General features: G+C 50.3%; 7 non-coding genes and 12 pseudogenes across 7 annotated transcripts; 12 read left to right on the forward strand and 7 right to left on the reverse strand.

Moving 5' to 3' along the window:
- Positions 1–600: 600 nt before the first annotated feature.
- On the reverse strand, positions 601–766 carry LOC137317282 (U1 spliceosomal RNA). The gene has a single exon (XR_010961675.1). It is a non-coding gene; the product is annotated as a U1 spliceosomal RNA (small nuclear RNA).
- A 1,232-nt stretch (positions 767–1,998) lies between these two features.
- On the forward strand, positions 1,999–2,204 carry LOC137317203 (U2 spliceosomal RNA; annotated as a pseudogene).
- An 844-nt stretch (positions 2,205–3,048) lies between these two features.
- On the forward strand, positions 3,049–3,177 carry LOC137317253 (U2 spliceosomal RNA; annotated as a pseudogene).
- A 927-nt stretch (positions 3,178–4,104) lies between these two features.
- LOC137317283 (U1 spliceosomal RNA) lies at positions 4,105–4,270 on the reverse strand. The gene has a single exon (XR_010961676.1). It is a non-coding gene; the product is annotated as a U1 spliceosomal RNA (small nuclear RNA).
- A 1,232-nt stretch (positions 4,271–5,502) lies between these two features.
- On the forward strand, positions 5,503–5,708 carry LOC137317204 (U2 spliceosomal RNA; annotated as a pseudogene).
- Positions 5,709–6,552: 844 nt separating this feature from the next.
- On the forward strand, positions 6,553–6,681 carry LOC137317254 (U2 spliceosomal RNA; annotated as a pseudogene).
- A 937-nt stretch (positions 6,682–7,618) lies between these two features.
- Positions 7,619–7,784, reverse strand: LOC137317284 (U1 spliceosomal RNA). The gene has a single exon (XR_010961677.1). It is a non-coding gene; the product is annotated as a U1 spliceosomal RNA (small nuclear RNA).
- A 1,232-nt stretch (positions 7,785–9,016) lies between these two features.
- LOC137317205 (U2 spliceosomal RNA) lies at positions 9,017–9,222 on the forward strand (annotated as a pseudogene).
- Positions 9,223–10,066: 844 nt separating this feature from the next.
- Positions 10,067–10,195, forward strand: LOC137317255 (U2 spliceosomal RNA; annotated as a pseudogene).
- Positions 10,196–11,130: 935 nt separating this feature from the next.
- LOC137317285 (U1 spliceosomal RNA) lies at positions 11,131–11,296 on the reverse strand. The gene has a single exon (XR_010961678.1). It is a non-coding gene; the product is annotated as a U1 spliceosomal RNA (small nuclear RNA).
- A 1,232-nt stretch (positions 11,297–12,528) lies between these two features.
- On the forward strand, positions 12,529–12,734 carry LOC137317208 (U2 spliceosomal RNA; annotated as a pseudogene).
- Positions 12,735–13,570: 836 nt separating this feature from the next.
- On the forward strand, positions 13,571–13,699 carry LOC137317256 (U2 spliceosomal RNA; annotated as a pseudogene).
- Positions 13,700–14,634: 935 nt separating this feature from the next.
- LOC137317286 (U1 spliceosomal RNA) lies at positions 14,635–14,800 on the reverse strand. The gene has a single exon (XR_010961679.1). It is a non-coding gene; the product is annotated as a U1 spliceosomal RNA (small nuclear RNA).
- Positions 14,801–16,032: 1,232 nt separating this feature from the next.
- LOC137317209 (U2 spliceosomal RNA) lies at positions 16,033–16,238 on the forward strand (annotated as a pseudogene).
- Positions 16,239–17,074: 836 nt separating this feature from the next.
- Positions 17,075–17,203, forward strand: LOC137317257 (U2 spliceosomal RNA; annotated as a pseudogene).
- Positions 17,204–18,138: 935 nt separating this feature from the next.
- On the reverse strand, positions 18,139–18,304 carry LOC137317288 (U1 spliceosomal RNA). The gene has a single exon (XR_010961681.1). It is a non-coding gene; the product is annotated as a U1 spliceosomal RNA (small nuclear RNA).
- Positions 18,305–19,535: 1,231 nt separating this feature from the next.
- LOC137317210 (U2 spliceosomal RNA) lies at positions 19,536–19,741 on the forward strand (annotated as a pseudogene).
- Positions 19,742–20,585: 844 nt separating this feature from the next.
- LOC137317258 (U2 spliceosomal RNA) lies at positions 20,586–20,714 on the forward strand (annotated as a pseudogene).
- A 935-nt stretch (positions 20,715–21,649) lies between these two features.
- LOC137317289 (U1 spliceosomal RNA) lies at positions 21,650–21,815 on the reverse strand. Its single transcript, XR_010961682.1, has one exon. It is a non-coding gene; the product is annotated as a U1 spliceosomal RNA (small nuclear RNA).
- Positions 21,816–22,129: the final 314 nt, after the last annotated feature.

A 22,129-nucleotide genomic window follows, 5' to 3' on the forward strand; every position in this document is an offset into this window, starting at 1 on the left:
CTTTCTTTGAGTGGTGCCAATTAATCTGCACCAGAAAATCATCCCCCCGACCGGGATTGGAACCCGGGTCTCAACGATTTAAAAGGTTGCGTCCTCGACCACTGGGCCACCTGGGGGAGCTGCCTCAACCGCCTGAGGAACCTGTCCGAGAGGCTGAGGACACGCACGCCTGCTCCACGAGCAGCAGCGACCAGCAGGGGGCCGACCGGCTGATCCTTCCCTTTCACAGGCAGGCTTCTGGCCCTCGATAAAACGACAAAGTTGTTCAGAAGGAAGGCCTGGGGGGAGGGAGGGAGGGACGGCCGTTGGAAATCAGCACAAAGCAGGTCCCCTGGAATCTCACACCTCCGACCCAGGAAACAGGTCTCCTGGTCAAAGCAGTCCAGCCATTAACGTGACAATGGACAGGGCCCCGGCAGCTTGAGACACATCTTTCTTTCGATATGCAAGTTCTTTTTAAAAAGGTTTCCTTCCACAGCAGCTCTGAGTGAGAGACTGACTGACATACGTACACACACACACACACACACACACACACAACACCGTCACCCATCCGATTGGTGGACCGCGGGGTCGACAATCTAACTTTTCGTTTCGATGCAGGGGAGAGCGCGAACGCAGTCCCCCACTACCACAAATTTTGCAGTCGAGTATCCCGCATTTGGGGACATCGCAGGCGTCAGCGCACACCCCAAGTGCAATGGGCTAGCCTCGTCCTGGGAGATCCGCCTTCGGGATCACAGATTCTCCCCTGCCAGGTAAGTATGCCTTGTGTCGCCACACACTGCCACTAGACAGCATTCGCTACCTTTTACGATTGCAAGGGCAGGTTTTAAGAATCAAAACGTCCCTTCGCTCGCAACGTGCTGATGCTCTGAGAGATTAATTCCGCTCAAATATCGTACCGTATATCCGATGATACACTCTGGGAGAAAATACTGCAGCGATGCGGTGCCGGCGATGGTTGTTTGCATGTCGCCCTTCAAGGGAAATGTCCCGCCTCCAGTTGTTGCTGTAGCAATATATACACGCGCGTTGTCGTGGTAATATAGAACTGCAAGTTGCCGTTGTCGTGGTCGTTTCGAATCAGCACAAAGCAGGTGCACTCCCTGGAATGTCACACCTGCGTCCCAGAAAACAGGTCTCCTGGTCAAAGCAGTCCCGCCCCCGCCCTGGGATTAACGTGACAATGGACAGGGCCCAGTCAGGGAGCAGCTTGAGAGACATCTTTCAATAGGCACTTCTGAAACATTAACGCCTTGTTTCTTTCGACAGTTTAACCAGCCTTTAACACGTCTTGTGTATTTATTTCCCATTTCCAGCCAGCCAGCCCAGCCAGCCGAGCCAGCATCTGCAGTATTTTCTTTTGATTGGTCTTGCCTGCTGTGGAATGAACGTTTAAACACGAGCTGCTGATTGTCAGCACCTCACCTCTTTCTCAATTGGCCGTTGCAATCTCACTCACTCGCTGTGAGACACGTCACGTCACGTCACTAGTTTTCTTTAAAGCGGTTTCCTTCAACGGCAGTGAGTTAGTGACTGAGACTGACTGACGGAGGTCCGTTGAGACACCACCTTCTCCCATCTGATCGGTGGCCGACTGGCAAATTTACCAATCTGTCAAGCAATCCTAGCAAGAAAGGAAAAAACGGCAACTTCTTTAAACTGATCCACTGTTGCAATTAGAAACGGTGGCAAAAATGTGCCCAGAGTGGGAGAGAACGGCAGTGCTTCTAGACTGCTTTAGACACAGTCAGCCAGAGACCAAAGAGGGAGGGAAAACAGGAGCGGAGATCAATTCGCATCGAGCGCGTTATCGCTTCTCGGCCTTTTGGCGAAGATCAAGTGGTCAAGTGGGGGAAGGCAACCATTTGGAGCCTTCCTGCCATTGTATGCCGGGGGGATGCAGTCAGGGAGAAATCCCCTCGGGCAGAGTGTAGAGCTTTGGCTTGTAGAGCTTTGGCTTGATGTAATGTCACTGCAAGGAATCTGGAATGAATCTGTAAGGCAATAAGGCACCCCAGAGTGTCAGAAAAAAAAAAAAAAAAGTTTCTGTTCTTATCAGTTTAATATCTGATATGTCCCCTATCTGGGGACCAAATATTAAATTGATTTTTGGAACAGGGAGATGGAACAAGAGCTTGCTCCGTCCACTCCACGCATCGACCCAGTATTACAGTGTCTCTGGCAACGGTGCACCTCCCTGTGGGGAGATATTCAAAATGCTGAACGGATTTTTGGAGCCTGTATTATTACTCAGAATGCTGAGATATTGCAACTGTGGTTTTCTTGTTTACTCCTGGGATGGATGAGTGCCATTCCCTTTCTTCCTTTTCCCTCTTGCAGTTTTACCTTGGAGGGAAAGACGTCAGTCTCAGGTCACTTTTCAGGAAGCTGCAAGCCTGTGTATTGGGACGTGCCACCTTCCACAGACTTGGTCTCCTGACCTGAAACATTTAACTCCAGTTGTTGTGTGAAAAATTACTGCAGTTTTAAACTGGCAGTTCCAGAATTAATTGTTTCCAAGTCAGACATTTCCCGAAACAGAGAGCGCGAGAGAGACACAATGTTAACGTTTAAACTGCCACAAGCGAGAGGCGAAATAACTTCACGTTGCTGACTTTAAAAATGCGAGCAGACAGTGCGTGTGTGTTTGGAGGGAGTGCACTGTGAATGGCCACATTGGAAGCTGTGAGATCAAACTGTGCTGCTAACTGAGTGTTAAGGTGAGTAAAAGGCACTGGTTTGGGTGGAGCATTGCGCTCAGGATGGGAGATTTTCTTGAACGGTGCCAATTAATCTGCACCAGAAAATCATCCCCTGACCGGGATTCGAACCCGGGTCTCAACGAGTTTTAAATGTTGCGTCCTAACCACTGGACCACCAGGGGAGTTGCCCTCAATCCCCTGGAAACAGATACATGAGGCTGAACACATGGCTCCCTACAGTAGCAGCAGTGTCACCAGCAGAGGGCTTGACTTGCCATTTCCACTTTGACACTCAGTCTTTTCACACTCAGTCAAATGGCAAACGTCTATTCAGGAGGTTATCGCTTCTCGGCTTCGGGACCGAATATTAAATTGAATTTTGCAACAGGGAGATGGAATAGGGGCTTGGCTCCGTCCACTCCACGCATCGACCCAGTATTGCAGTGTCTCTGGCAACGGTGCACCTCCCTGTGGGGAGATATTCAAAAGGAAAAACAGCTCTTTCCCAGCGTCTCTGTCCGTGTGTACGTATTATGACTGAGAATAAAGCTGATATATTGCACTTACTTTCTCAGCTCAGTGCTATTCTTTTCTTCTCCTGGGCTGAGTGCCGCTCGTTCGCTCGCTCGCACGCAGGCAGCGATTATAATTCAAACTGCAAAATAACTTAACTTTGAACAAGCAGGGTCTGAGTACAAATGAAAACTGCGCTCCTGGACTGGACGGACTGTCTGTTTGTCTCGGTGAGGAAAAGGCAGTGGTGGTGAGGGTGGAGCATTGCGCTCAGGAGGGGAGACTTTCTTTGAGTGGTGCCAATTAATCTGCACCAGAAAATCATCCCCCCGACCGGGATTGGAACCCGGGTCTCAACGATTTAAAAGGTTGCGTCCTCGACCACTGGGCCACCTGGGGGAGCTGCCTCAACCGCCTGAGGAACCTGTCCGAGAGGCTGAGGACACGCACGCCTGCTCCACGAGCAGCAGCGACCAGCAGGGGGCCGACCGGCTGATCCTTCCCTTTCACAGGCAGGCTTCTGGCCCTCGATAAAACGACAAAGTTGTTCAGAAGGAAGGCCTGGGGGGAGGGAGGGAGGGACGGCCGTTGGAAATCAGCACAAAGCAGGTCCCCTGGAATCTCACACCTCCGACCCAGGAAACAGGTCTCCTGGTCAAAGCAGTCCAGCCATTAACGTGACAATGGACAGGGCCCCGGCAGCTTGAGACACATCTTTCTTTCGATATGCAAGTTCTTTTTAAAAAGGTTTCCTTCCACAGCAGCTCTGAGTGAGAGACTGACTGACATACGTACACACACACACACACACACACACACACAACACCGTCACCCATCCGATTGGTGGACCGCGGGGTCGACAATCTAACTTTTCGTTTCGATGCAGGGGAGAGCGCGAACGCAGTCCCCCACTACCACAAATTTTGCAGTCGAGTATCCCGCATTTGGGGACATCGCAGGCGTCAGCGCACACCCCAAGTGCAATGGGCTAGCCTCGTCCTGGGAGATCCGCCTTCGGGATCACAGATTCTCCCCTGCCAGGTAAGTATGCCTTGTGTCGCCACACACTGCCACTAGACAGCATTCGCTACCTTTTACGATTGCAAGGGCAGGTTTTAAGAATCAAAACGTCCCTTCGCTCGCAACGTGCTGATGCTCTGAGAGATTAATTCCGCTCAAATATCGTACCGTATATCCGATGATACACTCTGGGAGAAAATACTGCAGCGATGCGGTGCCGGCGATGGTTGTTTGCATGTCGCCCTTCAAGGGAAATGTCCCGCCTCCAGTTGTTGCTGTAGCAATATATACACGCGCGTTGTCGTGGTAATATAGAACTGCAAGTTGCCGTTGTCGTGGTCGTTTCGAATCAGCACAAAGCAGGTGCACTCCCTGGAATGTCACACCTGCGTCCCAGAAAACAGGTCTCCTGGTCAAAGCAGTCCCGCCCCCGCCCTGGGATTAACGTGACAATGGACAGGGCCCAGTCAGGGAGCAGCTTGAGAGACATCTTTCAATAGGCACTTCTGAAACATTAACGCCTTGTTTCTTTCGACAGTTTAACCAGCCTTTAACACGTCTTGTGTATTTATTTCCCATTTCCAGCCAGCCAGCCCAGCCAGCCGAGCCAGCATCTGCAGTATTTTCTTTTGATTGGTCTTGCCTGCTGTGGAATGAACGTTTAAACACGAGCTGCTGATTGTCAGCACCTCACCTCTTTCTCAATTGGCCGTTGCAATCTCACTCACTCGCTGTGAGACACGTCACGTCACGTCACTAGTTTTCTTTAAAGCGGTTTCCTTCAACGGCAGTGAGTTAGTGACTGAGACTGACTGACGGAGGTCCGTTGAGACACCACCTTCTCCCATCTGATCGGTGGCCGACTGGCAAATTTACCAATCTGTCAAGCAATCCTAGCAAGAAAGGAAAAAACGGCAACTTCTTTAAACTGATCCACTGTTGCAATTAGAAACGGTGGCAAAAATGTGCCCAGAGTGGGAGAGAACGGCAGTGCTTCTAGACTGCTTTAGACACAGTCAGCCAGAGACCAAAGAGGGAGGGAAAACAGGAGCGGAGATCAATTCGCATCGAGCGCGTTATCGCTTCTCGGCCTTTTGGCGAAGATCAAGTGGTCAAGTGGGGGAAGGCAACCATTTGGAGCCTTCCTGCCATTGTATGCCGGGGGGATGCAGTCAGGGAGAAATCCCCTCGGGCAGAGTGTAGAGCTTTGGCTTGTAGAGCTTTGGCTTGATGTAATGTCACTGCAAGGAATCTGGAATGAATCTGTAAGGCAATAAGGCACCCCAGAGTGTCAGAAAAAAAAAAAAAAAAGTTTCTGTTCTTATCAGTTTAATATCTGATATGTCCCCTATCTGGGGACCAAATATTAAATTGATTTTTGGAACAGGGAGATGGAACAAGAGCTTGCTCCGTCCACTCCACGCATCGACCCAGTATTACAGTGTCTCTGGCAACGGTGCACCTCCCTGTGGGGAGATATTCAAAATGCTGAACGGATTTTTGGAGCCTGTATTATTACTCAGAATGCTGAGATATTGCAACTGTGGTTTTCTTGTTTACTCCTGGGATGGATGAGTGCCATTCCCTTTCTTCCTTTTCCCTCTTGCAGTTTTACCTTGGAGGGAAAGACGTCAGTCTCAGGTCACTTTTCAGGAAGCTGCAAGCCTGTGTATTGGGACGTGCCACCTTCCACAGACTTGGTCTCCTGACCTGAAACATTTAACTCCAGTTGTTGTGTGAAAAATTACTGCAGTTTTAAACTGGCAGTTCCAGAATTAATTGTTTCCAAGTCAGACATTTCCCGAAACAGAGAGCGCGAGAGAGACACAATGTTAACGTTTAAACTGCCACAAGCGAGAGGCGAAATAACTTCACGTTGCTGACTTTAAAAATGCGAGCAGACAGTGCGTGTGTGTTTGGAGGGAGTGCACTGTGAATGGCCACATTGGAAGCTGTGAGATCAAACTGTGCTGCTAACTGAGTGTTAAGGTGAGTAAAAGGCACTGGTTTGGGTGGAGCATTGCGCTCAGGATGGGAGATTTTCTTGAACGGTGCCAATTAATCTGCACCAGAAAATCATCCCCTGACCGGGATTCGAACCCGGGTCTCAACGAGTTTTAAATGTTGCGTCCTAACCACTGGACCACCAGGGGAGTTGCCCTCAATCCCCTGGAAACAGATACATGAGGCTGAACACATGGCTCCCTACAGTAGCAGCAGTGTCACCAGCAGAGGGCTTGACTTGCCATTTCCACTTTGACACTCAGTCTTTTCACACTCAGTCAAATGGCAAACGTCTATTCAGGAGGTTATCGCTTCTCGGCTTCGGGACCGAATATTAAATTGAATTTTGCAACAGGGAGATGGAATAGGGGCTTGGCTCCGTCCACTCCACGCATCGACCCAGTATTGCAGTGTCTCTGGCAACGGTGCACCTCCCTGTGGGGAGATATTCAAAAGGAAAAACAGCTCTTTCCCAGCGTCCCTGTCCGTGTGTACGTATTATGACTGAGAATAAAGCTGATATATTGCACTTACTTTCTCAGCTCAGTGCTATTCTTTTCTTCTCCTGGGCTGAGTGCCGCTCGTTCGCTCGTTCGTTCGCTCGCTCGCTCGCACGCAGGCAGCGATTATAATTCAAACTGCAAAATAACTTAACTTTAAACAAGCAGGGTCTGAGTACAAATGAAAACTGCGCTCCTGGACTGGACGGACTGTCTGTTTGTCTCGGTGAGGAAAAGGCAGTGGTGGTGAGGGTGGAGCATTGCGCTCAGGAGGGGAGACTTTCTTTGAGTGGTGCCAATTAATCTGCACCAGAAAATCATCCCCCCGACCGGGATTGGAACCCGGGTCTCAACGATTTGAAAGGTTGCGTCCTCGACCACTGGGCCACCTGGGGGAGCTGCCTCAACCGCCTGAGGAACCTGTCCGAGAGGCTGAGGACACGCACGCCTGCTCCACGAGCAGCAGCGACCAGCAGGGGGCCGACCGGCTGATCCTTCCCTTTCACAGGCAGGCTTCTGGCCCTCGATAAAACGACAAAGGTGTTCAGAAGGAAGGCCTGGGGGGAGGGAGGGACGGCCGTTGGAAATCAGCACAAAGCAGGTCCCCTGGAATCTCACACCTCCGACCCAGGAAACAGGTCTCCTGGTCAAAGCAGTCCAGCCATTAACGTGACAATGGACAGGGCCCCGGCAGCTTGAGACACATCTTTCTTTCGATATGCAAGTTCTTTTTAAAAAGGTTTCCTTCCACAGCAGCTCTGAGTGAGAGACTGACTGACATACGTACACACACACACACACACACACACACAACACCGTCACCCATCCGATTGGTGGACCGCGGGGTCGACAATCTAACTTTTCGTTTCGATGCAGGGGAGAGCGCGAACGCAGTCCCCCACTACCACAAATTTTGCAGTCGAGTATCCCGCATTTGGGGACATCGCAGGCGTCAGCGCACACCCCAAGTGCAATGGGCTAGCCTCGTCCTGGGAGATCCGCCTTCGGGATCACAGATTCTCCCCTGCCAGGTAAGTATGCCTTGTGTCGCCACACACTGCCACTAGACAGCATTCGCTACCTTTTACGATTGCAAGGGCAGGTTTTAAGAATCAAAACGTCCCTTCGCTCGCAACGTGCTGATGCTCTGAGAGATTAATTCCGCTCAAATATCGTACCGTATATCCGATGATACACTCTGGGAGAAAATACTGCAGCGATGCGGTGCCGGCGATGGTTGTTTGCATGTCGCCCTTCAAGGGAAATGTCCCGCCTCCAGTTGTTGCTGTAGCAATATATACACGCGCGTTGTCGTGGTAATATAGAACTGCAAGTTGCCGTTGTCGTGGTCGTTTCGAATCAGCACAAAGCAGGTGCACTCCCTGGAATGTCACACCTGCGTCCCAGAAAACAGGTCTCCTGGTCAAAGCAGTCCCGCCCCCGCCCTGGGATTAACGTGACAATGGACAGGGCCCAGTCAGGGAGCAGCTTGAGAGACATCTTTCAATAGGCACTTCTGAAACATTAACGCCTTGTTTCTTTCGACAGTTTAACCAGCCTTTAACACGTCTTGTGTTTTTATTTCCCATTTCCAGCCAGCCAGCCCAGCCAGCCGAGCCAGCATCTGCAGTATTTTCTTTTGATTGGTCTTGCCTGCTGTGGAATGAACGTTTAAACACGAGCTGCTGATTGTCAGCACCTCACCTCTTTCTCAATTGGCCGTTGCAATCTCACTCACTCGCTGTGAGACACGTCACGTCACGTCACTAGTTTTCTTTAAAGCGGTTTCCTTCAACGGCAGTGAGTTAGTGACTGAGACTGACTGACGGAGGTCCGTTGAGACACCACCTTCTCCCATCTGATCGGTGGCCGACTGGCAAATTTACCAATCTGTCAAGCAATCCTAGCAAGAAAGGAAAAAACGGCAACTTCTTTAAACTGATCCACTGTTGCAATTAGAAACGGTGGCAAAAATGTGCCCAGAGTGGGAGAGAACGGCAGTGCTTCTAGACTGCTTTAGACACAGTCAGCCAGAGACCAAAGAGGGAGGGAAAACAGGAGCGGAGATCAATTCGCATCGAGCGCGTTATCGCTTCTCGGCCTTTTGGCGAAGATCAAGTGGTCAAGTGGGGGAAGGCAACCATTTGGAGCCTTCCTGCCATTGTATGCCGGGGGGATGCAGTCAGGGAGAAATCCCCTCGGGCAGAGTGTAGAGCTTTGGCTTGTAGAGCTTTGGCTTGATGTAATGTCACTGCAAGGAATCTGGAATGAATCTGTAAGGCAATAAGGCACCCCAGAGTGTCAGAAAAAAAAAAAAAAAAGTTTCTGTTCTTATCAGTTTAATATCTGATATGTCCCCTATCTGGGGACCAAATATTAAATTGATTTTTGGAACAGGGAGATGGAACAAGAGCTTGCTCCGTCCACTCCACGCATCGACCCAGTATTACAGTGTCTCTGGCAACGGTGCACCTCCCTGTGGGGAGATATTCAAAATGCTGAACGGATTTTTGGAGCCTGTATTATTACTCAGAATGCTGAGATATTGCAACTGTGGTTTTCTTGTTTACTCCTGGGATGGATGAGTGCCATTCCCTTTCTTCCTTTTCCCTCTTGCAGTTTTACCTTGGAGGGAAAGACGTCAGTCTCAGGTCACTTTTCAGGAAGCTGCAAGCCTGTGTATTGGGACGTGCCACCTTCCACAGACTTGGTCTCCTGACCTGAAACATTTAACTCCAGTTGTTGTGTGAAAAATTACTGCAGTTTTAAACTGGCAGTTCCAGAATTAATTGTTTCCAAGTCAGACATTTCCCGAAACAGAGAGCGCGAGAGAGACACAATGTTAACGTTTAAACTGCCACAAGCGAGAGGCGAAATAACTTCACGTTGCTGACTTTAAAAATGCGAGCAGACAGTGCGTGTGTGTTTGGAGGGAGTGCACTGTGAATGGCCACATTGGAAGCTGTGAGATCAAACTGTGCTGCTAACTGAGTGTTAAGGTGAGTAAAAGGCACTGGTTTGGGTGGAGCATTGCGCTCAGGATGGGAGATTTTCTTGAACGGTGCCAATTAATCTGCACCAGAAAATCATCCCCTGACCGGGATTCGAACCCGGGTCTCAACGAGTTTTAAATGTTGCGTCCTAACCACTGGACCACCAGGGGAGTTGCCCTCAATCCCCTGGAAACAGATACATGAGGCTGAACACATGGCTCCCTACAGTAGCAGCAGTGTCACCAGCAGAGGGCTTGACTTGCCATTTCCACTTTGACACTCAGTCTTTTCACACTCAGTCAAATGGCAAACGTCTATTCAGGAGGTTATCGCTTCTCGGCTTCGGGACCGAATATTAAATTGAATTTTGCAACAGGGAGATGGAATAGGGGCTTGGCTCCGTCCACTCCACGCATCGACCCAGTATTGCAGTGTCTCTGGCAACGGTGCACCTCCCTGTGGGGAGATATTCAAAAGGAAAAACAGCTCTTTCCCAGCGTCTCTGTCCGTGTGTACGTATTATGACTGAGAATAAAGCTGATATATTGCACTTACTTTCTCAGCTCAGTGCTATTCTTTTCTTCTCCTGGGCTGAGTGCCGCTCGTTCGCTCGTTCGTTCGCTCGCTCGCTCGCACGCAGGCAGCGATTATAATTCAAACTGCAAAATAACTTAACTTTAAACAAGCAGGGTCTGAGTACAAATGAAAACTGCGCTCCTGGACTGGACGGACTGTCTGTTTGTCTCGGTGAGGAAAAGGCAGTGGTGGTGAGGGTGGAGCATTGCGCTCAGGAGGGGAGACTTTCTTTGAGTGGTGCCAATTAATCTGCACCAGAAAATCATCCCCCCGACCGGGATTGGAACCCGGGTCTCAACGATTTGAAAGGTTGCGTCCTCGACCACTGGGCCACCTGGGGGAGCTGCCTCAACCGCCTGAGGAACCTGTCCGAGAGGCTGAGGACACGCACGCCTGCTCCACGAGCAGCAGCGACCAGCAGGGGGCCGACCGGCTGATCCTTCCCTTTCACAGGCAGGCTTCTGGCCCTCGATAAAACGACAAAGGTGTTCAGAAGGAAGGCCTGGGGGGAGGGAGGGACGGCCGTTGGAAATCAGCACAAAGCAGGTCCCCTGGAATCTCACACCTCCGACCCAGGAAACAGGTCTCCTGGTCAAAGCAGTCCAGCCATTAACGTGACAATGGACAGGGCCCCGGCAGCTTGAGACACATCTTTCTTTCGATATGCAAGTTCTTTTTAAAAAGGTTTCCTTCCACAGCAGCTCTGAGTGAGAGACTGACTGACATACGTACACACACACACACACACACACACAACACCGTCACCCATCCGATTGGTGGACCGCGGGGTCGACAATCTAACTTTTCGTTTCGATGCAGGGGAGAGCGCGAACGCAGTCCCCCACTACCACAAATTTTGCAGTCGAGTATCCCGCATTTGGGGACATCGCAGGCGTCAGCGCACACCCCAAGTGCAATGGGCTAGCCTCGTCCTGGGAGATCCGCCTTCGGGATCACAGATTCTCCCCTGCCAGGTAAGTATGCCTTGTGTCGCCACACACTGCCACTAGACAGCATTCGCTACCTTTTACGATTGCAAGGGCAGGTTTTAAGAATCAAAACGTCCCTTCGCTCGCAACGTGCTGATGCTCTGAGAGATTAATTCCGCTCAAATATCGTACCGTATATCCGATGATACACTCTGGGAGAAAATACTGCAGCGATGCGGTGCCGGCGATGGTTGTTTGCATGTCGCCCTTCAAGGGAAATGTCCCGCCTCCAGTTGTTGCTGTAGCAATATATACACGCGCGTTGTCGTGGTAATATAGAACTGCAAGTTGCCGTTGTCGTGGTCGTTTCGAATCAGCACAAAGCAGGTGCACTCCCTGGAATGTCACACCTGCGTCCCAGAAAACAGGTCTCCTGGTCAAAGCAGTCCCGCCCCCGCCCTGGGATTAACGTGACAATGGACAGGGCCCAGTCAGGGAGCAGCTTGAGAGACATCTTTCAATAGGCACTTCTGAAACATTAACGCCTTGTTTCTTTCGACAGTTTAACCAGCCTTTAACACGTCTTGTGTATTTATTTCCCATTTCCAGCCAGCCAGCCCAGCCAGCCGAGCCAGCATCTGCAGTATTTTCTTTTGATTGGTCTTGCCTGCTGTGGAATGAACGTTTAAACACGAGCTGCTGATTGTCAGCACCTCACCTCTTTCTCAATTGGCCGTTGCAATCTCACTCACTCGCTGTGAGACACGTCACGTCACGTCACTAGTTTTCTTTAAAGCGGTTTCCTTCAACGGCAGTGAGTTAGTGACTGAGACTGACTGACGGAGGTCCGTTGAGACACCACCTTCTCCCATCTGATCGGTGGCCGACTGGCAAATTTACCAATCTGTCAAGCAATCCTAGCAAGAAAGGAAAAAACGGCAACTTCTTTAAACTGATCCACTGTTGCAATTAGAAACGGTGGCAAAAATGTGCCCAGAGTGGGAGAGAACGGCAGTGCTTCTAGACTGCTTTAGACACAGTCAGCCAGAGACCAAAGAGGGAGGGAAAACAGGAGCGGAGATCAATTCGCATCGAGCGCGTTATCGCTTCTCGGCCTTTTGGCGAAGATCAAGTGGTCAAGTGGGGGAAGGCAACCATTTGGAGCCTTCCTGCCATTGTATGCCGGGGGGATGCAGTCAGGGAGAAATCCCCTCGGGCAGAGTGTAGAGCTTTGGCTTGTAGAGCTTTGGCTTGATGTAATGTCACTGCAAGGAATCTGGAATGAATCTGTAAGGCAATAAGGCACCCCAGAGTGTCAGAAAAAAAAAAAAAAAAGTTTCTGTTCTTATCAGTTTAATATCTGATATGTCCCCTATCTGGGGACCAAATATTAAATTGATTTTTGGAACAGGGAGATGGAACAAGAGCTTGCTCCGTCCACTCCACGCATCGACCCAGTATTACAGTGTCTCTGGCAACGGTGCACCTCCCTGTGGGGAGATATTCAAAATGCTGAACGGATTTTTGGAGCCTGTATTATTACTCAGAATGCTGAGATATTGCAACTGTGGTTTTCTTGTTTACTCCTGGGATGGATGAGTGCCATTCCCTTTCTTCCTTTTCCCTCTTGCAGTTTTACCTTGGAGGGAAAGACGTCAGTCTCAGGTCACTTTTCAGGAAGCTGCAAGCCTGTGTATTGGGACGTGCCACCTTCCACAGACTTGGTCTCCTGACCTGAAACATTTAACTCCAGTTGTTGTGTGAAAAATTACTGCAGTTTTAAACTGGCAGTTCCAGAATTAATTGTTTCCAAGTCAGACATTTCCCGAAACAGAGAGCGCGAGAGAGACACAATGTTAACGTTTAAACTGCCACAAGCGAGAGGCGAAATAACTTCACGTTGCTGACTTTAAAAATGCGAGCAGACAGTGCGTGTGTGTTTGGAGGGAGTGCACTGTGAATGGCCACATTGGAAGCTGTGAGATCAAACTGTGCTGCTAACTGAGTGTTAAGGTGAGTAAAAGGCACTGGTTTGGGTGGAGCATTGCGCTCAGGATGGGAGATTTTCTTGAACGGTGCCAATTAATCTGCACCAGAAAATCATCCCCTGACCGGGATTCGAACCCGGGTCTCAACGAGTTTTAAATGTTGCGTCCTAACCACTGGACCATCAGCCCTCAATCCCCTGCAAACATATACAGAAGGCTGAACACATGGCTCCCTACAGTAGCAGCAGTGTCACCAGCAGAGGGCTTGACTTGCCATTTCCACTTTGACACTCAGTCTTTTCACACTCAGTCAAATGGCAAACGTCTATTCAGGAGGTTATCGCTTCTCGGCTTCGGGACCGAATATTAAATTGAATTTTGCAACAGGGAGATGGAATAGGGGCTTGGCTCCGTCCACTCCACGCATCGACCCAGTATTGCAGTGTCTCTGGCAACGGTGCACCTCCCTGTGGGGAGATATTCAAAAGGAAAAACAGCTCTTTCCCAGCGTCCCTGTCCGTGTGTACGTATTATGACTGAGAATAAAGCTGATATATTGCACTTACTTTCTCAGCTCAGTGCTATTCTTTTCTTCTCCTGGGCTGAGTGCCGCTCGTTCGCTCGTTCGTTCGCTCGCTCGCTCGCACGCAGGCAGCGATTATAATTCAAACTGCAAAATAACTTAACTTTAAACAAGCAGGGTCTGAGTACAAATGAAAACTGCGCTCCTGGACTGGACGGACTGTCTGTTTGTCTCGGTGAGGAAAAGGCAGTGGTGGTGAGGGTGGAGCATTGCGCTCAGGAGGGGAGACTTTCTTTGAGTGGTGCCAATTAATCTGCACCAGAAAATCATCCCCCCGACCGGGATTGGAACCCGGGTCTCAACGATTTGAAAGGTTGCGTCCTCGACCACTGGGCCACCTGGGGGAGCTGCCTCAACCGCCTGAGGAACCTGTCCGAGAGGCTGAGGACACGCACGCCTGCTCCACGAGCAGCAGCGACCAGCAGGGGGCCGACCGGCTGATCCTTCCCTTTCACAGGCAGGCTTCTGGCCCTCGATAAAACGACAAAGGTGTTCAGAAGGAAGGCCTGGGGGGAGGGAGGGACGGCCGTTGGAAATCAGCACAAAGCAGGTCCCCTGGAATCTCACACCTCCGACCCAGGAAACAGGTCTCCTGGTCAAAGCAGTCCAGCCATTAACGTGACAATGGACAGGGCCCCGGCAGCTTGAGACACATCTTTCTTTCGATATGCAAGTTCTTTTTAAAAAGGTTTCCTTCCACAGCAGCTCTGAGTGAGAGACTGACTGACATACGTACACACACACACACACACACACACAACACCGTCACCCATCCGATTGGTGGACCGCGGGGTCGACAATCTAACTTTTCGTTTCGATGCAGGGGAGAGCGCGAACGCAGTCCCCCACTACCACAAATTTTGCAGTCGAGTATCCCGCATTTGGGGACATCGCAGGCGTCAGCGCACACCCCAAGTGCAATGGGCTAGCCTCGTCCTGGGAGATCCGCCTTCGGGATCACAGATTCTCCCCTGCCAGGTAAGTATGCTTTGTGTCGCCACACACTGCCACTAGACAGCATTCGCTACCTTTTACGATTGCAAGGGCAGGTTTTAAGAATCAAAACGTCCCTTCGCTCGCAACGTGCTGATGCTCTGAGAGATTAATTCCGCTCAAATATCGTACCGTATATCCGATGATACACTCTGGGAGAAAATACTGCAGCGATGCGGTGCCGGCGATGGTTGTTTGCATGTCGCCCTTCAAGGGAAATGTCCCGCCTCCAGTTGTTGCTGTAGCAATATATACACGCGCGTTGTCGTGGTAATATAGAACTGCAAGTTGCCGTTGTCGTGGTCGTTTCGAATCAGCACAAAGCAGGTGCACTCCCTGGAATGTCACACCTGCGTCCCAGAAAACAGGTCTCCTGGTCAAAGCAGTCCCGCCCCCGCCCTGGGATTAACGTGACAATGGACAGGGCCCAGTCAGGGAGCAGCTTGAGAGACATCTTTCAATAGGCACTTCTGAAACATTAACGCCTTGTTTCTTTCGACAGTTTAACCAGCCTTTAACACGTCTTGTGTTTTTATTTCCCATTTCCAGCCAGCCAGCCCAGCCAGCCGAGCCAGCATCTGCAGTATTTTCTTTTGATTGGTCTTGCCTGCTGTGGAATGAACGTTTAAACACGAGCTGCTGATTGTCAGCACCTCACCTCTTTCTCAATTGGCCGTTGCAATCTCACTCACTCGCTGTGAGACACGTCACGTCACGTCACTAGTTTTCTTTAAAGCGGTTTCCTTCAACGGCAGTGAGTTAGTGACTGAGACTGACTGACGGAGGTCCGTTGAGACACCACCTTCTCCCATCTGATCGGTGGCCGACTGGCAAATTTACCAATCTGTCAAGCAATCCTAGCAAGAAAGGAAAAAACGGCAACTTCTTTAAACTGATCCACTGTTGCAATTAGAAACGGTGGCAAAAATGTGCCCAGAGTGGGAGAGAACGGCAGTGCTTCTAGACTGCTTTAGACACAGTCAGCCAGAGACCAAAGAGGGAGGGAAAACAGGAGCGGAGATCAATTCGCATCGAGCGCGTTATCGCTTCTCGGCCTTTTGGCGAAGATCAAGTGGTCAAGTGGGGGAAGGCAACCATTTGGAGCCTTCCTGCCATTGTATGCCGGGGGGATGCAGTCAGGGAGAAATCCCCTCGGGCAGAGTGTAGAGCTTTGGCTTGTAGAGCTTTGGCTTGATGTAATGTCACTGCAAGGAATCTGGAATGAATCTGTAAGGCAATAAGGCACCCCAGAGTGTCAGAAAAAAAAAAAAAAAAGTTTCTGTTCTTATCAGTTTAATATCTGATATGTCCCCTATCTGGGGACCAAATATTAAATTGATTTTTGGAACAGGGAGATGGAACAAGAGCTTGCTCCGTCCACTCCACGCATCGACCCAGTATTACAGTGTCTCTGGCAACGGTGCACCTCCCTGTGGGGAGATATTCAAAATGCTGAACGGATTTTTGGAGCCTGTATTATTACTCAGAATGCTGAGATATTGCAACTGTGGTTTTCTTGTTTACTCCTGGGATGGATGAGTGCCATTCCCTTTCTTCCTTTTCCCTCTTGCAGTTTTACCTTGGAGGGAAAGACGTCAGTCTCAGGTCACTTTTCAGGAAGCTGCAAGCCTGTGTATTGGGACGTGCCACCTTCCACAGACTTGGTCTCCTGACCTGAAACATTTAACTCCAGTTGTTGTGTGAAAAATTACTGCAGTTTTAAACTGGCAGTTCCAGAATTAATTGTTTCCAAGTCAGACATTTCCCGAAACAGAGAGCGCGAGAGAGACACAATGTTAACGTTTAAACTGCCACAAGCGAGAGGCGAAATAACTTCACGTTGCTGACTTTAAAAATGCGAGCAGACAGTGCGTGTGTGTTTGGAGGGAGTGCACTGTGAATGGCCACATTGGAAGCTGTGAGATCAAACTGTGCTGCTAACTGAGTGTTAAGGTGAGTAAAAGGCACTGGTTTGGGTGGAGCATTGCGCTCAGGATGGGAGATTTTCTTGAACGGTGCCAATTAATCTGCACCAGAAAATCATCCCCTGACCGGGATTCGAACCCGGGTCTCAACGAGTTTTAAATGTTGCGTCCTAACCACTGGACCATCAGCCCTCAATCCCCTGCAAACATATACAGAAGGCTGAACACATGGCTCCCTACAGTAGCAGCAGTGTCACCAGCAGAGGGCTTGACTTGCCATTTCCACTTTGACACTCAGTCTTTTCACACTCAGTCAAATGGCAAACGTCTATTCAGGAGGTTATCGCTTCTCGGCTTCGGGACCGAATATTAAATTGAATTTTGCAACAGGGAGATGGAATAGGGGCTTGGCTCCGTCCACTCCACGCATCGACCCAGTATTGCAGTGTCTCTGGCAACGGTGCACCTCCCTGTGGGGAGATATTCAAAAGGAAAAACAGCTCTTTCCCAGCGTCCCTGTCCGTGTGTACGTATTATGACTGAGAATAAAGCTGATATATTGCACTTACTTTCTCAGCTCAGTGCTATTCTTTTCTTCTCCTGGGCTGAGTGCCGCTCGTTCGCTCGTTCGTTCGCTCGCTCGCTCGCACGCAGGCAGCGATTATAATTCAAACTGCAAAATAACTTAACTTTAAACAAGCAGGGTCTGAGTACAAATGAAAACTGCGCTCCTGGACTGGACGGACTGTCTGTTTGTCTCGGTGAGGAAAAGGCAGTGGTGGTGAGGGTGGAGCATTGCGCTCAGGAGGGGAGACTTTCTTTGAGTGGTGCCAATTAATCTGCACCAGAAAATCATCCCCCCGACCGGGATTGGAACCCGGGTCTCAACGATTTGAAAGGTTGCGTCCTCGACCACTGGGCCACCTGGGGGAGCTGCCTCAACCGCCTGAGGAACCTGTCCGAGAGGCTGAGGACACGCACGCCTGCTCCACGAGCAGCAGCGACCAGCAGGGGGCCGACCGGCTGATCCTTCCCTTTCACAGGCAGGCTTCTGGCCCTCGATAAAACGACAAAGGTGTTCAGAAGGAAGGCCTGGGGGGAGGGAGGGACGGCCGTTGGAAATCAGCACAAAGCAGGTCCCCTGGAATCTCACACCTCCGACCCAGGAAACAGGTCTCCTGGTCAAAGCAGTCCAGCCATTAACGTGACAATGGACAGGGCCCCGGCAGCTTGAGACACATCTTTCTTTCGATATGCAAGTTCTTTTTAAAAAGGTTTCCTTCCACAGCAGCTCTGAGTGAGAGACTGACTGACATACGTACACACACACACACACACACACACAACACCGTCACCCATCCGATTGGTGGACCGCGGGGTCGACAATCTAACTTTTCGTTTCGATGCAGGGGAGAGCGCGAACGCAGTCCCCCACTACCACAAATTTTGCAGTCGAGTATCCCGCATTTGGGGACATCGCAGGCGTCAGCGCACACCCCAAGTGCAATGGGCTAGCCTCGTCCTGGGAGATCCGCCTTCGGGATCACAGATTCTCCCCTGCCAGGTAAGTATGCTTTGTGTCGCCACACACTGCCACTAGACAGCATTCGCTACCTTTTACGATTGCAAGGGCAGGTTTTAAGAATCAAAACGTCCCTTCGCTCGCAACGTGCTGATGCTCTGAGAGATTAATTCCGCTCAAATATCGTACCGTATATCCGATGATACACTCTGGGAGAAAATACTGCAGCGATGCGGTGCCGGCGATGGTTGTTTGCATGTCGCCCTTCAAGGGAAATGTCCCGCCTCCAGTTGTTGCTGTAGCAATATATACACGCGCGTTGTCGTGGTAATATAGAACTGCAAGTTGCCGTTGTCGTGGTCGTTTCGAATCAGCACAAAGCAGGTGCACTCCCTGGAATGTCACACCTGCGTCCCAGAAAACAGGTCTCCTGGTCAAAGCAGTCCCGCCCCGCCCTGGGATTAACGTGACAATGGACAGGGCCCAGTCAGGGAGCAGCTTGAGAGACATCTTTCAATAGGCACTTCTGAAACATTAACGCCTTGTTTCTTTCGACAGTTTAACCAGCCTTTAACACGTCTTGTGTTTTTATTTCCCATTTCCAGCCAGCCAGCCCAGCCAGCCGAGCCAGCATCTGCAGTATTTTCTTTTGATTGGTCTTGCCTGCTGTGGAATGAACGTTTAAACACGAGCTGCTGATTGTCAGCACCTCACCTCTTTCTCAATTGGCCGTTGCAATCTCACTCACTCGCTGTGAGACACGTCACGTCACGTCACTAGTTTTCTTTAAAGCGGTTTCCTTCAACGGCAGTGAGTTAGTGACTGAGACTGACTGACGGAGGTCCGTTGAGACACCACCTTCTCCCATCTGATCGGTGGCCGACTGGCAAATTTACCAATCTGTCAAGCAATCCTAGCAAGAAAGGAAAAAACGGCAACTTCTTTAAACTGATCCACTGTTGCAATTAGAAACGGTGGCAAAAATGTGCCCAGAGTGGGAGAGAACGGCAGTGCTTCTAGACTGCTTTAGACACAGTCAGCCAGAGACCAAAGAGGGAGGGAAAACAGGAGCGGAGATCAATTCGCATCGAGCGCGTTATCGCTTCTCGGCCTTTTGGCGAAGATCAAGTGGTCAAGTGGGGGAAGGCAACCATTTGGAGCCTTCCTGCCATTGTATGCCGGGGGGATGCAGTCAGGGAGAAATCCCCTCGGGCAGAGTGTAGAGCTTTGGCTTGTAGAGCTTTGGCTTGATGTAATGTCACTGCAAGGAATCTGGAATGAATCTGTAAGGCAATAAGGCACCCCAGAGTGTCAGAAAAAAAAAAAAAAAAGTTTCTGTTCTTATCAGTTTAATATCTGATATGTCCCCTATCTGGGGACCAAATATTAAATTGATTTTTGGAACAGGGAGATGGAACAAGAGCTTGCTCCGTCCACTCCACGCATCGACCCAGTATTACAGTGTCTCTGGCAACGGTGCACCTCCCTGTGGGGAGATATTCAAAATGCTGAACGGATTTTTGGAGCCTGTATTATTACTCAGAATGCTGAGATATTGCAACTGTGGTTTTCTTGTTTACTCCTGGGATGGATGAGTGCCATTCCCTTTCTTCCTTTTCCCTCTTGCAGTTTTACCTTGGAGGGAAAGACGTCAGTCTCAGGTCACTTTTCAGGAAGCTGCAAGCCTGTGTATTGGGACGTGCCACCTTCCACAGACTTGGTCTCCTGACCTGAAACATTTAACTCCAGTTGTTGTGTGAAAAATTACTGCAGTTTTAAACTGGCAGTTCCAGAATTAATTGTTTCCAAGTCAGACATTTCCCGAAACAGAGAGCGCGAGAGAGACACAATGTTAACGTTTAAACTGCCACAAGCGAGAGGCGAAATAACTTCACGTTGCTGACTTTAAAAATGCGAGCAGACAGTGCGTGTGTGTTTGGAGGGAGTGCACTGTGAATGGCCACATTGGAAGCTGTGAGATCAAACTGTGCTGCTAACTGAGTGTTAAGGTGAGTAAAAGGCACTGGTTTGGGTGGAGCATTGCGCTCAGGATGGGAGATTTTCTTGAACGGTGCCAATTAATCTGCACCAGAAAATCATCCCCTGACCGGGATTCGAACCCGGGTCTCAACGAGTTTTAAATGTTGCGTCCTAACCACTGGACCACCAGGGGAGTTGCCCTCAATCCCCTGGAAACAGATACATGAGGCTGAACACATGGCTCCCTACAGTAGCAGCAGTGTCACCAGCAGAGGGCTTGACTTGCCATTTCCACTTTGACACTCAGTCTTTTCACACTCAGTCAAATGGCAAACGTCTATTCAGGAGGTTATCGCTTCTCGGCTTCGGGACCGAATATTAAATTGAATTTTGCAACAGGGAGATGGAATAGGGGCTTGGCTCCGTCCACTCCACGCATCGACCCAGTATTGCAGTGTCTCTGGCAACGGTGCACCTCCCTGTGGGGAGATATTCAAAAGGAAAAACAGCTCTTTCCCAGCGTCTCTGTCCGTGTGTACGTATTATGACTGAGAATAAAGCTGATATATTGCACTTACTTTCTCAGCTCAGTGCTATTCTTTTCTTCTCCTGGGCTGAGTGCCGCTCGTTCGCTCGTTCGTTCGCTCGCTCGCTCGCACGCAGGCAGCGATTATAATTCAAACTGCAAAATAACTTAACTTTAAACAAGCAGGGTCTGAGTACAAATGAAAACTGCGCTCCTGGACTGGACGGACTGTCTGTTTGTCTCGGTGAGGAAAAGGCAGTGGTGGTGAGGGTGGAGCATTGCGCTCAGGAGGGGAGACTTTCTTTGAGTGGTGCCAATTAATCTGCACCAGAAAATCATCCCCCCGACCGGGATTGGAACCCGGGTCTCAACGATTTGAAAGGTTGCGTCCTCGACCACTGGGCCACCTGGGGGAGCTGCCTCAACCGCCTGAGGAACCTGTCCGAGAGGCTGAGGACACGCACGCCTGCTCCACGAGCAGCAGCGACCAGCAGGGGGCCGACCGGCTGATCCTTCCCTTTCACAGGCAGGCTTCTGGCCCTCGATAAAACGACAAAGGTGTTCAGAAGGAAGGCCTGGGGGGAGGGAGGGACGGCCGTTGGAAATCAGCACAAAGCAGGTCCCCTGGAATCTCACACCTCCGACCCAGGAAACAGGTCTCCTGGTCAAAGCAGTCCAGCCATTAACGTGACAATGGACAGGGCCCCGGCAGCTTGAGACACATCTTTCTTTCGATATGCAAGTTCTTTTTAAAAAGGTTTCCTTCCACAGCAGCTCTGAGTGAGAGACTGACTGACATACGTACACACACACACACACACACACACAACACCGTCACCCATCCGATTGGTGGACCGCGGGGTCGACAATCTAACTTTTCGTTTCGATGCAGGGGAGAGCGCGAACGCAGTCCCCCACTACCACAAATTTTGCAGTCGAGTATCCCGCATTTGGGGACATCGCAGGCGTCAGCGCACACCCCAAGTGCAATGGGCTAGCCTCGTCCTGGGAGATCCGCCTTCGGGATCACAGATTCTCCCCTGCCAGGTAAGTATGCCTTGTGTCGCCACACACTGCCACTAGACAGCATTCGCTACCTTTTACGATTGCAAGGGCAGGTTTTAAGAATCAAAACGTCCCTTCGCTCGCAACGTGCTGATGCTCTGAGAGATTAATTCCGCTCAAATATCGTACCGTATATCCGATGATACACTCTGGGAGAAAATACTGCAGCGATGCGGTGCCGGCGATGGTTGTTTGCATGTCGCCCTTCAAGGGAAATGTCCCGCCTCCAGTTGTTGCTGTAGCAATATATACACGCGCGTTGTCGTGGTAATATAGAACTGCAAGTTGCCGTTGTCGTGGTCGT

This window comes from Heptranchias perlo, unplaced genomic scaffold (genome assembly GCF_035084215.1).
Source record: "Heptranchias perlo isolate sHepPer1 unplaced genomic scaffold, sHepPer1.hap1 HAP1_SCAFFOLD_605, whole genome shotgun sequence".
In the NCBI taxonomy this organism is placed as follows: domain Eukaryota; kingdom Metazoa; phylum Chordata; class Chondrichthyes; order Hexanchiformes; family Hexanchidae; genus Heptranchias; species Heptranchias perlo.